Source organism: Henckelia pumila, chromosome 1, assembly GCF_033568475.1.
Source record: "Henckelia pumila isolate YLH828 chromosome 1, ASM3356847v2, whole genome shotgun sequence".
In the NCBI taxonomy this organism is placed as follows: Eukaryota; Viridiplantae; Streptophyta; class Magnoliopsida; order Lamiales; family Gesneriaceae; genus Henckelia; species Henckelia pumila.
Window position 1 is genome coordinate 121,002,870 of NC_133120.1, and position 18,001 is coordinate 121,020,870.

Below are 18,001 nucleotides of genomic sequence, written 5' to 3' on the forward strand. Positions count from 1 at the left end.
AAAATCTAGACTAATTGGTAATAAGACTAAAAAAATAATCAAAATTTACTCCCCGGCAACGACGCCAAAAACTTGTTGTGAAAAATACTCGCAAGCGTACGAGTGTCAAGTTTTAATATAGTGAAAGAGAAAGTGTCGATCCCACAAGGAGTAATTTGAAAATATTCAATACTTGTAATTAAAATAGTCTTAACTTTATCTAGAAAATCAATCTTTGGAAATTTGCTGACAAATTAAATAAATAATGAAGTTTGCAAAGCGCGCACACACACAATCCTTAAGAGATTATCAATCAGAGAGAAATAGTCTAGAGGTTTTGATTTCACATGGTCTCGACAATATTCATTCCTAATTAATATATTTTCATGAGTTCATTTCAATTAATAATCAAGAACACATAGATTATGTGTAAAACAATATTTTTTCTAGGCTCTATTAAAGTTATAAGCTCTCCCGAGTCATGTAAACAATTAATAAGGTGAATTCTATTGATCCTATTCTAAATCCCCTCTCCCGAGTGTCTAATTCTAAATAAATATGACAAATCAATTTATGGTCAGTAAAATGAAAAGACTTTCAAAACTAGAATCACAATTAATTTAGAAGAACTCAAATCATTAAAATCAATCATTCATAAATATGTCTTGACCAGACTACATCAACCTCTAGACTTAAAAAGTTGAGTTCATACCCAAATTCATAGCAATCCAAATCATGTTTATGAAACTAGACATCAAATCAATAATATAAATTCAAGAGAAAGAAAACAAATCCAAATATTCGATCTTTCGTGCCCGGACTATCTTCGTCTTTGTTCTTCGATGTTCTCCCAACTTGTGCAGAATTTTATCTTCCAAAGTTTCCAAAATTTTCTCTCGATCAATCCTTGATGTGTTTCTCTCTATGCGGCGACTTCTCCCTCAATTGTGTAGAAAAAAATCCCTTTTTTGTGCTTCAAATCCAATAAATAAAGGCCCACAAAAGTACGAAGGTTTTCTTCCCGAAAAAACCAAAAAACTGACTTTAGAGATGGTGCGCCCGCGCCTGAAGAGAGTGGCGCCCGCACATGACTCTCTATCTCCGGATGCTCAAAATTTGCCCTGACGCGCGCCCGCGCATGCCTCTTGGGTTAGAAAATATGCATCGCGCGACAATTTTCAAAAAAACATATCTTACAATCTAACCGTTGGATTTAGCTGAAATTTTGACAGTAGCTTCAAAACATCCTAAACTTTATTGTGGACAGTGGAGATTGGATTTGAAAGCTTCTGTAATTCCCAGGAATTTTCTTAATTTGATACTCCATAATGCATCCTTCCGCTTCTTCTTGCTACTTTTGCACCAATCCTTGAAACTCACAAAAACAACAACTAATACACATAATATCCACTTGATACATCACAAAAGTCAAGCCAACTCATATATAAATTAAGTACATAAATTGCACTTATCAAAGACCCAGCGTTTGGCTCGTCTAGCCAACGAGGGTATTACGTTTGGATTTCATTATCAGTCAGACAGTTTTTTGTGTTTATCGGGTCATCTTGTAATTCCAGAGGATGAGGATCTACGGGGGGTGATTTTTTCTCAGACACACCGCACTAAGTTGAGTATTCATCCAGGGAGCAACAAGATGTACAAAGTTCTGCGTACTCGGTTTTGGTGGAAAGGGATGAAATGCAGCATGTATCAGTATGTTTCGAGATGCTTGGTTTGTCAGCAGGTCAAGGCCGAGCACCGACGACCTGGAGGTTTTCTTCACAGTCTACCTATTTCGAAGTGGAAATGGGAGCTTATCACGATGGACTTTGTGACCCATTTACCGGTATCTTCGAGGAATTGTGACTGACTCACCAAGTCAGCGCATTTCATTCCTTATAGTCGAGAGTACACCGTTGATCGTATGGCACGGTTGTACTTTCAGGAGATCGTTCGACTTCATGGAGTGGCGGTGAGCATTGTCAGCGATCGAGACCCCAGGTTTACTTCCAGATTCTGGGGGAGTTTTCAGCGGGCGATGGACACTACTCTCAGTTTGAGTACTGCCTATCACCCGAAGACTGATGGACAGTCAGTGTGCACTATCCGTACCTTAGAGGATATGCTTCGGGCGTATACTATGGATTTTTGTTTGGTCTGACAAGATCATTTACCATTAATCAATTTTGCGTACAACAACAGTTACCATTGTAGCATTGGGATGACACCTTTTGAGGTATTGTACGGACGACGTTGTCGTACTCCACTCTTCTGGGAAGAAGTGGGGGAGAGACAGGCCGATGGACCAGAGTTAGTCCAGCAGGCCGCAGATATTGTTGATCAAATCAAGAAACGGATTAAGACTATACAAAATCGTCAGGCCAGCTATGCTAATACCAAGCGTAGACCTCTGCAGTTTGACGTAGAAAGTGTTTCTGAGAGTCTCACCTTTCCGCATGATTCTCAGATTTGGTCTCAAGGGTAAGCTGTCTCCCAGATACATTGGTCCGTTTGAAATCTTAAAGAGCATTGGTGAATTGGCTTATTGGTTAGCCTTGCCATCATATCTATCCAGTATCCATGACGTGTTCCACGTATCCCTGTTGCGACGATATGTGGCAGATCAGTCTCATATTTTGCAGTCGTCTGAAGTTCAGGTGGATACTAATTTGACTTATGTAGAGAGACCGATTCGTATCCTAGATAATAAGGATAAGGTATTGCGGAACAAGGTGATCCCTTTGGTTCTAGTTTAGTGGCAGCGCCGAGGAACTGAAGAAGCCACTTGGGAGCTTGAGAGCATGATGCATTCAGTACATTCTGAGTTATTTTGATTTTGTTTCAGTGTTGCATTCAGTTGTAAAATGTTTAATCTGAATAAAGAATTTTTTGCATGTTTCTTGCATTTTTGGTACTTAAGATCTTATTTCGAGGACGAAATATCTTAAGTGGGGGAGAATGCAGTAGCCCTTACCCAGAATAGGTGATTAAGGGAGTAGTCAACACAAAATGAACCATTAAGGACTGATCAAAATGGAAGCTCCGTTGCAGTGATCGGACGTTTCGATGGTGATCAGAAGCTCTGATCAGATTACGTCAGCCATGACGTGTGGGACGACGGAAGCCCCGATCTTGAACTGAGGTTCCGATCTCCCTCATTTGCACCCAGCCAATGAGATTTTGCCATGTGGTAGATAAGCTAGAACGTAAACTCCGATGTCGGGATCGGACGTTCCTCGATCGGTGGTTTCGATTGTGTTCTATAAATAGGGGTGCCGAGACTCATTTTCAGATGCACCAATCACCTCTCTTCTCTCGACTCCTTAGTCTTCTAGTTTAGATCTATGGAATTCTAGGCTTTTTTTGGTGAATCCGAAAGTGGCATAGTGATCCAGGCGTCGTAGCGGAGCTTTGGCCTAGTTTTGAGGCAAGCGACAAAAATGGGCTGATGACGAACGCATGTATAAATCTTGCTTCCTAAAAATATTTAGGAGTATGCAATAGCTTAATTAAGGCTTTTGGAGTAGTAATATAATGATAGTAGTATCATTTCGTAGTGTAGTGCGGACTATAGGCGTGGACCTAGAAAGCTGATAGAGCTTGCCTAGTAGTTAAGGTACGAATGTACTGTTCGAGATATCCTGACTGAGTATGCTTGTATTATGTGGCTGCATGATTTTATGTGCATTTTTATGACATGACTGTATGCTGCATGCATATTACATTTCGAGCTATATTCTTTGAATATTATAGGGCTTACCCTATCCTGTTAGTGGATGAACTTTCATCGATTTGGGTCCGGATTATCCACTGGTATTCGGTATGGGAGCCATCTCCTGAGGCGACGGCACAACGTGCTACATACCAGGGCCCGGTCTGTCTTTGTTATCTGATCTTTGGCCTTTAGTTTCAGTAGGAGGTACACTTGCATTCATGCATTTATATGATACATCATGCTCATACTCTCGTGCTGAGCATTTTATGCTCACATCTCGTACTTTGTATATCTGAACACCCTATTCCATGGGGCAGGTTTGCGATTGGATGAGGCGGATGGATCCAGAAGGGATTAGGCAGTGGATGGCCAGCTGGGATCTCACCTAGGGATTTATTTTATATATTGAGATTAAACAGTGTTCGATTTGGTTGTATAACTATTTGGGTATTTACAGATTTTTTTCTTTGGGATTGTATAATGTTTATTGTTTCCACAGTTTATTTTGGCTTATTGTATTAATTAAGTTAATTGCATGCTTAAGTTTTTGATTAGTAGGTGATCTTGATAAGTATCACTACATTATATATGAGGAAGTATGCTTCTTGTCAGTTGGAAAAATTAAAAGTTATCGAATTTCTTTTATATTTTGTTGACTATACATGATATTTTCTAATGATTCATTTGTTTAATTAGGAGGGGTATACTGTATCGTACCAAAAATCATATATCGTATTTCGAAATATTTGGTACGATCTCGTTATATATTTTCTTATACCGTAATTCTCGATATGTATACTGAAGTTTTACGGTATACCGAAATATTTGGTACGGTATCGGTATATACCGTTTTATATAAAAAAATAATCTTATACATTTTTAAATTTATAACTCTATTATTAATAAAAAAATATATATATTTTTAATATATATATATATGCGATATTCTCAATTATGTCTCCACCTTCTTATATGCAAATAGTTCATGAGTACTATGCATAACAAACCTTCAAAAAAATAAAATGCATAGACATGAAACTCGGCAAAAGAATTGTCTCAACAAACACTTTATACTAATCATAACGTGGACAAATCATCATCATTCTTTGTCCAAATTCATGAATTCATAAGATTATATATTCGGGAAAGTGCAAAAATCAAATAAAAACAAACCAAATCTTATTGAAGAAATAATCCTGTAAGAAAATATTCTAAACATAACCAAGTCAAGTCAAAATCGGAGCAGAATTTTTGCAACTTTTCTTATTGTGTTTAGTTGAATCACATGTAGAGCAATGATGCATACTAGATATTTCACCCATGGATCTCATCCTTCTCGTTTGTGGCCTTCCACATGGTCTCCATTCTCCTCACAAATGGAGGTAGAATAATCCTTCCTTGAACTTCTTCTGGAATCAACCAATCTATCTGATTTTCTACAGGATGAATTGGCTCAACATAGGAGATTCTCCAACATGTAGTTCTATAATATTCACAACACAAACTATAAATCGAAGTCCCTCTTGACATTGCAGCAAAAAGTGCATGTCTACATGGAATTTCTAATATGTCAAATTTCTTACATGAACATGTAAGTTGTGCAATATTCACAACATACATATTAGTTGTATCCAAACCAACCTGAAACTCGTGTGCTATTATAGGGTTTACTTTGAGAATTGAAGAATCATCAAGTGTCTTGCATAAGATTTCTTCGAGATTTGGGGTCAACTGTGTCGTGCATGCTTTTGCTTCTACATGGTGCTCTTAAAACCATTTTTGCATAACCGATCGTACGTGTTCAATCAAAGATGTGATCGGATAATCCCTTTGAGATTTTAATAGAGAATTTATAGACTCGACGTTATTTGATGTCATAATATTATAGCGGTTCTCTTTAAAATGAGTTCGCGACCAAGAACCATAACCTACATCCTCAAAATGTTTTCCAAGTTTCTCATTATTTCTGTATATTTCTATCATGTAATTTTCAAACTCAAAAATTCGGTAAGCTTCTGTTGCAGATTTGAACAAAGTTATGAGACCATTTTTAAGAAATTTTACCTTAATATTTTGCTCCATGTTCCAAATACAATAGCAATGATGAGATTGTGGAAACATCACTCTGATTGATTTAGTAATACTCTTGCGTAGATCAGATATAAAAACCAATCGGTTGGAGTCACTAATTTGTTTTTTTGACATAATCACGAGTCCACGACCACGATGAATCATTCTCAGAATCCACAATTCCCCAAGAAATTGGATAAATTTTTCCATTAGCATCTTGACATGTTGCAATTATCAATGTCCCTTTGTATTTACATTTCAGAAAAGTACCATCAACACATATAACAGGTCTCATTGAAGAATGAAAACCACGTATACTTGGTCCTAAATACAAGAAGTATTACAAAAAACGGTTACCTTGATCTATCTGAATATATGTAGTTGTATGTTCCAGGATTATTTTTCTCCAAGATATAGCAATATGACGCCAAAATCCCATAACTGTCTTCAGGTGACCCCCTAATAAGCTCAAATGCACGCTCTTGGGCCTTCCGCGTCTTTCGATAACTCAAGTTTATGCCAAATTCTCTACGTATATAACCAATGATGGTAGATGACTTATACGATTGGTTAAGATCTTGCAATCTTGACATGATGTGCTGAAAAATTACCCAACTACTTGTTTTTCTATGTCTATTATGCTTAAATCCAATGAACATGTATGCTTAGATGTATATTTACGAACCTAAAAGTAGTCCGAATCTTTTAACTTTGTTGCCCTCATATTCCATTTGCAATTATCATCAACACATACAACTGGAATCGCAGACTTGTTAAACTTTTTAACTTTGAATTCAAATTTCTTTCTCGAGGCAAGCATGTGTAACTTTGATTGTTGCTCTCTTTTGTTTCGAAACAATTGACCTTCTTGAACATCAGATTCATCATGAAATGATTTAGATGACCCAACTTTCTCTAACCTTCTATGCATTTTTGAGCGACTTGATGAAGTTCCAACAATGTTCTCATTCATTGACATTGGTACAGACATATTTGTTGCATTTTCATTGTTATTCTGAAATAAATCATCAATGCCTTTTTCATTTCTTGAAATTGGTACAGAAGCAGAAATGGAATTTTGGTGGGCATTTGAAACAATCACATCACAAGTAAAATAATTGTCTACACCACCACTGTTAATATCCCCACCTTCTAATTCTTGATAATTATGTTGTATTTTAACAAATTGATCAATATCCAAAACATGATTGATACCCCTGTTCCCTCAACATCCTAACAATGCACAATATTTTCATTCCAGAATTTTGTAATGCATCATTAACGCAAGGAGAAGAATGAATACCAACAGTAATTGGTTCAACATCTGGAGTAAAATCAATTGATGTTTTATCTCCAAGAGATATATATACAAAGAGAAACTTGTTCTAGAATTTAAATAAACCATTGTAGATCATCATCTGATAAGATTTCAACTGAAGTAACAGGAACATGTATCATACCCGGGACAACAAACTGCATCACGATCTTATGAGTCAAACAATTAACATTCAGAAGATCTTGAACCTTATCGTACAACTCTATGTATGAAATTGTAGTTGTTACCAGCAAATTTTTTGTATCTTTTCCATTCCAAACCCAATTACCAGTCGCATTTTTTGTAAATTTTCCAAAATAAGAAATAACGATTCTTTCGAGTGAATCCATACCTGCATAATTTTGTGAAAATATTATACTCTAACACATAAATTACATATTTATGTGTATATATTATTTTATTACAAAACACATAAATGTACACACTTCAATGCATAAAAAAAAATTAACACACATCTCCGTAATTATATATACTTCATCAACTGCAATGAATTGCAAATTGTCCACTTATTTCAAATTCAAAATATTCATAATTAAAAAAATTAAACGTACTAACTGTGAAAAAACCATGACAATAATCAAGTCAAAAATAAAAATAATAAAAAAAAATTAGGGCAATTAATTGGAGTCACAGTATTCTAACGATTTGACATAAACAAAATTGAAAACAAAAACGGATTTCCCATAACCCATATACCTATGCGAGTATGATTTGACAGAAACAAAATTGAAAACAAAACAAATTTGCCACAACCCATATACGTACCTATGCATACACAATAATATACATATAAAATCAATAATAATCTGTGTAAAAAAATAAGTGGACAAAAAAAACGAAATACATACTTGCTCGAACAAACATGATTGATATGCTTCAAAGCCTCCTTACGCACGAAAATGAGAATAAAATATAGAGTTTGAGATGGAGAAATTGATGGTGAATAGGGTTTAAAGATGTGTTTGTAATTTGATATAATAAAAATATTATTTTGATAAATTAACTTAACTAAAGGCTAAACTTGATTATGATAATTGAGTGGAGACAAATTAAGAAAATCCAAATTTTTTTTTGACAAAACTTAAAATTAATCTTACCATATTTTTCTTTATTTAATTTAAACTACATAATTATTTTTAGTGACAAAATTAAATCTTAAAATAAAATAATAAAAAATAAGCTTAATAAATATTAAATTTTAAATTTTATGAAACAACCTATATCAAAATTAAATATGTTATGTGGAAATTAGAAAATAAGTATAATTTAGTTCAAAATCAAATGACTGAATCCAAATCAAAATATTATTACCAAAATCACAATATTGTTCAATCTCCATGAAAACTACCAGAATCAATCTCAAATATCAAATATGCAAAATATAAAATAATAAGTTTATTGATGAATCCAACAAGGAATCACATCCTAATTTTTATTCTACCAAATCAAACCATCATTGAATCTTAAGAAGCATTGTTCATTTTCCATGACAGCCCATCAAGACGATCATTATGATAAGTCCCAAGAAAAAATCAGTTGCAGTTGGATTTGACATCAAAAAATCATTTGCTGCATAAATTAATTTTTTATCCACTCCATCCAGTTGTTTCAATGGCACCGACATTTGTTCTGTTCAGTGACGTCTAGCACTTTGGCAATTTGCAATACTATGGCATTCAAACTATCAAGTCTCTCATTCAGGTCATTTGATTTTGATATTTTTTCTTGCTAGCCTTAGATATATTATTGAGGATTATGAACGATGAATAAAAGTTTGTTGAAACTTCTCCTCACTGAAGTCTTCCAAACTTTCTAAATGTATCTCTTGCTCAGCTATTAACCGGCCAATCGATATATTCTATTCTTAAAGATTCACCACCATTTGCTTCCCTTTCTTCTCTCGTTCAACGACGTATCTTTTCTTTCCAGTTTTCTCTCTTTTCCAGCAGCTCTATCATTTTTCAAATAATTCTCCGAGCAAGAGAAAACAAGGAATGAAAATATTTCGAACATGTTTAGCATCAGGATACATTTATTCAATTTACATGAATATGTTGAAAAATAATCCTAAATAAAGTAAGTAATAATGCATACCTTTACTGATGCATCCCACACCTCCTCTTATGTGTCAAATTTTTTGGTTACATCATTTCAACCAAACCACTCCTTCTTTTGAAAACTTCAAGAACAATATCATTTTTTTTTCTCAATGCTTTGAGTCAGTTTGAACATTATCCGTGTTAACCTTTATATGAAATTTTGAATTGATAGATTCAATTTCATCATTATATGTTATTTGAGTAAAATTTATATATGGTTTCTGGCCTTGATTTTTTTTTTTTTATCTAATAAAAAAACAAACAAATACTCTTCCATTTGGGGCATCTAGGTTCTGTAATGTACAGTTTCAACAGCATATTCAACATCATCATTCATTTTCTAGCATGTATTAAACAAAACTAAATATCAAATAAATAAATAAAATATGTGAATATTGTATAATAGTAAGACAATGAGTACAATACATTAAATAATTGAGAATACAAATAACTTAAAAGAAACCAAATAAAGCGCTAAAAAACAATGCATTATTTACAAATCAAGAGCAGGTCGGCCCACCATCTCGACGGACTGAAAATCCTCAGTCCAACCCAACTCAAGGTGGGTTGCAGGTTGAGTGGACCGAACTACGAGTTGGCTCAATACAAATAAAAATAAATAAATAAAATTAATAATCATTATAATTAATTATAAATTTAATTTCATAAATAAATATTAATATAAACACATTAATAAAATTATTAATTATTAATTTCACACATGTAAATTTTATATAAATTAATTAATACAAAAAAATTCACAACTTTCATTAAAAAAAATACATATATCACCATAAAGTAAAAAAATAAATAAATAAACAGGCCCGACTCGAGTTGGCCCGCCTAGGCCCTTCTTTAGTTAAGTTAAAAAAAATTTGACCTAACTCACTTAAATTGTGTGACGGAACGGGCCAACCAGGCAGACCTAGCCCAAATTTATGACTCTTGAGCATGAGACTTGGGGGAGGGGTGTTTCATTATTTAAATTGATTTTTCACTCGATACTATGATAAATAAACGCATAAATTATGAAGGGTGGAAGATTAATTTTTAGGAAACTGGGTAATTAGCATTAATTAGGAAATTTAACTACAATTACATCATCATTCCTAAAAATAATGGAACCACATGTTTACTATGTGAAATTCATCAGGAATTTCATATCAAAAGAGTTTTTTTTATCTTAGGTTTGAAATTTTAATGTGTAGCAAAAGACTAAAACAATTATAGATAAGATATAAATTGTCTAGCCCACGCAAGTGCGGTTGGATAATAGATCATTATAGCAAGTACTTCATATCAATTCATTTTTGTGAAACTAGTTGACTCAAGAATACGATATCCTCGTCCCGTCCTGAACCCTCTATTCACCAGCGTCAAGAATTTTGAAGTGATATCCTGTCATGTAGCACTTTTGTCCCGCATGTTCAAGAGGTGACTCCATCCATGTGGTATTTTCCCCCACATTGCACTTATCTCACGATGTTCTTTCAAGTGACCGTTTGTATTCCATTATGTCATGTTTGAGCATATATAGGCTCTCGTAAGCAGGATTGCCAGAGTTTTGTGAAATAATGTTATATCATACAGTCTACTAAGTGAAGCAGGTGATGAAGTTTAGCCCCAATGTCCTAAATGACAATTGAGGCAGCCGCCTAGGCACCGGCCATCGACCTCACCGCATTTGTCTTAGGTGGTTTTGTAGGTCGTCAAAGGTGAACCACAATGGGCGAGCCGGAAAACTATACCTTTTATTAAAAACATAATATGTTGGGGATCGATTTCAGACTCTCTTTAGAACTATGTGGAGCAGTTCAAGATGAAAAACTTTGAATGTGAGCTTAGTTGTTATCAGCAAATAAACTCTAGTCTTTTTCGTATGTCGATGTTAATTGACCACCAAATATATGTGCGGAAATAGGCCAACTATAAGATTGAACAAATATATGGAAGTAACTGAAACTGATAAATAACACATATATGTTTATGGATGTTCGGATACTTTAAGTGCTCTTACATCACCCCTTATTTCACGAGAGAATGATTTACTAGAAGACTTTGGCTTATACATCGTCCTGTATACAACTCATTCCAATCGTAGGACTCACTCTTGCATAGATCGAAACTCCTAGCACAACCAAGTTAAGAAACCACGTCCTAATAATCGAAATACAGTAGTGAATGAATCCTTTGATTTAAACAGTAGATCAACTCCTTATGAACAGTAGGCAGTTGAGAGTTGATTCTTGGCCCTTGATGATCTTTAGAGATCTGATATATCAAAATGAGTGGGCGAGATTAGCAAACAAGATGATTCCTTTTAGAGTTCTCAAATAATACTTTTTTCAACTGTTATCTTATGTATTTTTATTTCTGTCTCATATTTGTGTTGGCATACACTGTTTTTGCACCCTGTATCTGCACTCTTATTTCTTGATCATTCTTCATTTAAATGCATGTGACTTTTCAGTGTTCGACTTAATATAATTTAATGCATATCTTCAGGATCTTCAACATGTCTTTATGAAGTGCTTTAAATGAGGTTGCACGTATTTTGATAAAGATGTCTGGATCTTTCAACGACTCTTATATTTGAAATGAGTTTTTTTTTCTGTATCTTGTTTGAGATGTCAGTTAATATATCCTTGTCGAGCAGTTGGTCTTGTGCACCAATTCTCGAGTTGTCTTGAATCTTGGAATGGTCATATGAGCTGGTTTCTTCAACTGGTTTCAAGCTTCATAAATATAATATCCAACTGGACAGCTTTAACCTCTTCATCTTGACTGCTTGAATATATCTTCGTGTTTTGTCAAACACCAAAACTTATTCGAACAATTTCTCTCTTTTTGGTTTTTGACTAAAATTAGTAGTTCTTATTTCTTTAATAGATATATTCTTCGAAAATCAAATGATTCTTTCAAACTTTCTTTAATTAATTCCCCATTAACGTGATATATAATATCTTCAACTGTTTTTCTTGAAATCCTTCTTTTATCTCTCATTTTTCAAAGTATTTAATATGTCTCCTCGATAGCTGCAATTTCATTGGAAAGAGTTTAGCATATATGACTCTTTACATTATTCTAAATAGATATGAATTGCATAGATTTGAACATATCTGCAAGATCTTAGTATATTAAGCAAAGTTATCATGGAAGCTATCATCAAGAGATACGAGAAATTTGTTGATCAGAAAATGATGTCTCTTGAAGCTAAAGTGGAGATGATGAAGAGTCATAGAGTTACTCCATATCCATCTACTATAAGAAAAAAGGCTAAAGACAACACTTTTTTTGCGTTGTTAATGTCCTTGAAAAAGCGTTGTCGTAGCCAGTGTTATAAAAGACCACGCTCAAAGACAACATGGAAAAAGCGTTATTGTTTCTGGAAAAGACAACGTTTTTTAAGCGTTGTCGTATCTAAAAAAGACAACGCTTTTTAAGCGTTGTCTTTTATAAAAAAGCTTTGTCGTTTCTGAAAAAGACAACGCTTTTTAAGCGTCGTTGTATCTGGAAAACACAACGCTTAAAAAAACGTTGTCTTTTCTGGTAAAGACAACGCTTAAAAAAGTGTTGTCTTTGTTCAAATAAAAAACAAAAAAAATATTAATTCACAAATTTTCAATATTATAAATCACTCAAAATTCAAAAATTTGTAAAATAAATTTTAATATAAAGTCTTCCAATATTATAAATCATTCAAATATAAAAATAATCAAATTTTAAACTAATGAACACTAGGAAAAAACTATGCATTAATCTCAAAAAACTTTGTTCCTTCAGCACATGTTAGCGTCCCAAGCTTTCATAAAAGCCGCAGCAATCTCTTTTTCTTTAATTTGTATTTTCATACTGTAAATTGTTAAAAATAAAAACAAACATAAATCAAATATGAATAGATTAAAATAAAAAATAAAAGCAAACACATATTTGGCAACAAATAACATGAACTAAGATTTACGAAATTTAAGCCACAAGTTGTTAAAAATGAATGGTTGAACAAATTATAATTGATATATCATTACAAGAAGCATTCATTCTGGACAATTCGACAAGAATCTGGCAAGAAAGATAGATGCTGAATTTGAGACTTGGTATCACTACTGACCTCAAAATTTGGATTCTACAAGAAAATCTATACTTTATTGCCTTAAAGATGGATGGTTATTCAAGTTGAGCGCGTATCCAAATCAATGTTCCATGGTTTCAGCTAGCATTGTTTTATAATGTAACACCTGGGTATCCAACGTATTTGAGTTGTACAAGTAAAAATGGTTTGACTAAGGCACCAAATGAGTAATTTCATTGAAGTCCATTTTTTCAGATTCTATGATAAATAAATTATCATAATTTGACAAGAGATCAAAGAAATTTAAGGAATATTTATATAAAATATGGAAATATTTAGGATTCACGGTGAAGAAACGAGGCAAGAGCTACAACATGCTCAATTTCAATTTATGATTTCGAGTAAAAGATTTAAAGTTAGCTAGAGACAGTGAAGCCTCCAGATAGCGAAGAAAATTACATATCACGAAAAATCAAACCATGACAAAAACTTGTCTTTGGTTAAACAAAATTCGGATTACATCTGTATCAACAAAAGTGAAAGGAAAAAGTATTTTTTGCGCAGAAGTTGCAACAATTTTTTACTAATTCGAATTGTGAAATCTAAACCTAAATATAATATTTATAGTGTAAAGTTAAACAAACTCAAATTTGCAAGGGAAACTGACAGGTCCAATTATGCATAAAAACACGGCAGGAAAGGGAAAGAAAAGGGGAGTAAATAGTGATAAAGCAGGTCCAATTATGGATTGATATGAATAAATAGGATTCTCAACGGCTATTTTTTCTTGCTGCATGTAACCAATTGGGTTGAAATGAGACTCACAGATACGTATGAAAATCTGATGTGAATCAGCTTTCATAAAGCTAAATCACGTTAAATCACTAGACTTAACGAAAATATTCCAAATTTGAACAGATAGGATGATGATAAGCAATAACTTTTTGAATTATTACATAGAGAATGTGGATACAGATCATTTCTCTGTTCAGTAGAAGTGTGACATGATTGAGGCTAAGGATGAAGAAAAATCTACAGAACTTGAAATCCAACCTCGAAAGAGAAGAATTTTAAAGACTCTGGAGTCTCTTGTTTTGAACAAACAAATGTTCCATTCTAATTTAACCAGTATTTTGTTCGAATAGGAAGAAAATAATGTTTCTTTACTTCTTGGAAGCACAAAAATTCATGACAGAATAGATGTTACTGCAATGGAACAGGCAACATCGATCTTCTTATCCTACTTTATTTATCATAGGCAATTTGCATTCTCATCCAGACAGAGGAAACATGAGAAAAGTGAAAAAAATGTTGTATGACTCACATCTTTTGAAGGCCGTCCTTCTAGTGTGGGGTTCAGTCTCGAATTAACTGTTTCAAGCTTCGTGGACAGAAACTAGAGCATCCCAATTATGACGAGAGGAAAAACGTGTAAGAACAAGTCAATTGGATAAACTACACAGGATGCAAGATAAGAAAGATACCTCAACTTATTGTTGTAATGACTGAATGTAGTTAATTATCTCATCAAGAAAAAGAGCTTTTCCAATAACCTGAATAGATGAAAATTTTAATCACACACATCAAACACTGGATGATCATAAAATCAAACACGGACACCATATAAAAACCAGCATCCGGATTTTGTGATAAGGCCAGTACTACACATTTCTCCTAAAAAAAGCATGCAGAAAAGTGGAAATTGGTGATTCAGGCTTACTCTTCTTTTCAGCTAGACTGTGTCTGTCAGTAGCTTGACCCCTTCTTGCTCTAACATGCATGTAACCTTTAGGTGGTTCAGGCTTACTCTTCTTTTCAGCTAGTTTTACACCGGTACCCGAATTTCGGTTCCTTGAGACCCCATTTCCATCTTTAGATCCTTATGCTAACATTTGTTTGCCTTTGAACTTATTCTGTCGATGAGAAAATAATAATGATCAGTCAATATATAGCCAGCAACCCTCGAGTAAAGCTACTCAAATTTAACCCTGATGCTAACTGAGTTGGACAGTTGGTTGAGTGCATGAAACTTGGGGCTAAGGTCTTAAGTTTGAATCCAACCAAAGTCTTATATGTTGCAGTCTTCTATAGGTTTATCTTATATGTGTCTTTACACCTCCAAAAAATAGTGACTACGGTTCCCTGAAAGTAAAAAATAGGATTCTCAACGGCTATTTTTGGGAAAAGGGAGCATCAACTTCATTATTGAGACGCTTACTGCCATTTTTTACCTTTTCCAGCTCATCACGCACTACACTCAACTCTTCTCTGAGATCTCTTACAATATCCTCAGCTACATTAAGTTGGTCTTCAATTTCCTCAATCTTCTTTTGCTTATTCATTGATGCTGCGTTTGCTTTATGAAACTGAAAAGTTGACCAAATACATCAGCTAAATAAGTAAGACAAGACGTAGGACTCATAGAGGAACGTGTATATGTGGGATAGAATGGTCACATTTGTATTTTTAACATAACAGACTTTGTCAAAGACACAATCAATCCCATCCACTTAAATTTTATCACTATTGGATGTTGTTGCTGACAGAGACTTCTGCATAAAGTGGCTCCATACTTCCTCTACTTCTGAAATGGTATCTTAAACTTAGAACATTGTCGGAGCATACCGAATGATTTAAAGCATGCTTCCCTCATTTCATTCTTGTGCATCTATGTATCAATACCGAACTGATCAGAACCATAATACTGATATAATAGCGGCATGTGTTAAGTCATGTTGGCCTTATTCAGCATTTATTTTCAATTACTGTAGTTAAAATCATGAACTATAAGCTCTTCCATGAAGCCATGATGGGAAATTTAAAAACAACAAAAAATAAAAGAAACAAACTGATAGAACATTTTAGAAAATAGAGCAGTTATTCATTAGCTTTTTAATCTCATCAGACTATTCAACGGAAGAAGTAACAAGACTAAAATATTTCATGCACTGGATGACTAATAATTAAGATTAGAGACTAACATAAAAGGGGACCATATCAAATATGTTTCTGTTACGTGCAATGGAAGAATTAACTTTGACAAACTAATACTTCTAGCATTATACAGCCATAAAATAGATAAACTCCAACTTCAATACAGTATGTTGTTTAGTTTTTGTTGCATCAACCAACATAGGGTTCCAAAGCAGGTAATTTAGATATTAGCCAGATCAACAAAGAGAATAGGATATTTTGGACAATTTGACTGCGTTTTCAAAAACAAAGTGAATCCATCAATCCATCTAAGGCACTAAAAGTAGTTGCAGCACAAGAGCCAAGAAGGAAGTATTGACATCCTTACAACTTGCAACTTGCTTCAAGCAAACTCTATTTGTTTTTTATTAAACTATTTCAAAGATCGAACAAAAACCTGATAAAGCAAATCGATACAGGAATATACCAATTCATCAATATGTTCCACCAACAAGATATTCAGAGTAAATGAAGACCAAACTTAAAAATTTAACAGAACACAATCACCATTGCTCAATTCCAGTACCTATTCACGAGACCCATAAAAAATGACAGAACATTCAAACTTTAAATTCACCTTAGAATCCATAATTTTCTTGAGGAGCATCAACATCCGTAAGCCCTCCTCTTTTGCCACCTTCAACTCATGTTGATACCTCACTGCCTTCCCCTCGGAAGTTGTAACCCTTATTCCTTGTTTTCCTGACCAGCAAAGATATTTCTCATTCCCGTCTTAAAACAATAATCAGCAACATAGACACTGACAATCGAAGATTGAACCCTAACGCAGAGCAGCAAACAATCAAATGACTACTCCAAAAAATAGCGCATATATACTATCAACGGAGAGTAAAGAAAAAGCAAACAAAATGAATAATCAAGTACCTATACATTCACATATTTCATATACTCAAAAAATTCATACCACTAGGGAGCGAGTGCGATAACCGTCAACCGAATCCACCAAGAAGGACACTAGGTTTTGTCGGAGATAACTTGAAAAATCGTCTGATGAATCGAGCAAGACAATCAAAAATTGAGAGAAAAAGGAGAAATCATATTTTGAATTGAAAGAGTGAAAAAGAAGAAAGGGATCGGAGAAGAAAATCGAGAATGGGTTTGGGAATTTTGGGGATCTGATAAGCAAATAGGATTATTTATTTTTATTTTAAGTTTTATTGTAAATAAAAATAATAATTCTTCTACAACACTTAAAAAGTGTTGTAATAAATTGTAAAAAAACGCTAATAGACAACACTTTTAAAAGCGTTGTCTTTGACCCAAAAAAAACGCTTATAGACAATGCTTTTTAAAAAAAAAACGTTGTCTTTGATTAATAAAAAATATATAACGACAACGTTTTACCCTAAAAGCGTTGTCTTTTTAAAAAATACAACACTTTTTGTTAAAAGCGTTGTCTTTTAAGTGTTGTATTTGTGCATTTTTGTTGTAGTGATCAGCCGTAGCCGAGGGAGTTGCTAGGATAGAGACAAAATTTAAACAACGGCTTGATGCATCCAATTTTGAAGACATCTTTTCAAATGAAGGTGTTTTTCATTTGAAGCTTATAAAAGAGCTTCAGATACTGGAGAGAATCACCCAATCTCCATATTTTCAGGAGACAACATCAGGTGAATTGGTCACCTGGATGTCTTTCTAGAAAATGTATGTTGAGTGGGAGATCTATTATTGTATTATATGATCTTTAAATGAAATAAATTTCCTATTTTGCTTTTAATTTCATGCATAATATCAATATT

At 33.8% G+C, this 18,001-nt stretch overlaps 1 long non-coding RNA gene across 1 annotated transcript; it reads right to left on the reverse strand.

Annotated features, from left to right (window-relative positions):
- Positions 1-7,042: 7,042 nt before the first annotated feature.
- LOC140862866 (uncharacterized) lies at positions 7,043-8,055 on the reverse strand. The gene is made up of 2 exons (XR_012143806.1): positions 7,949-8,055; positions 7,043-7,431 (listed from the first exon to the last, which is right to left on the reverse strand). It is a non-coding gene; the product is annotated as an uncharacterized lncRNA (long non-coding RNA).
- Positions 8,056-18,001: the final 9,946 nt, after the last annotated feature.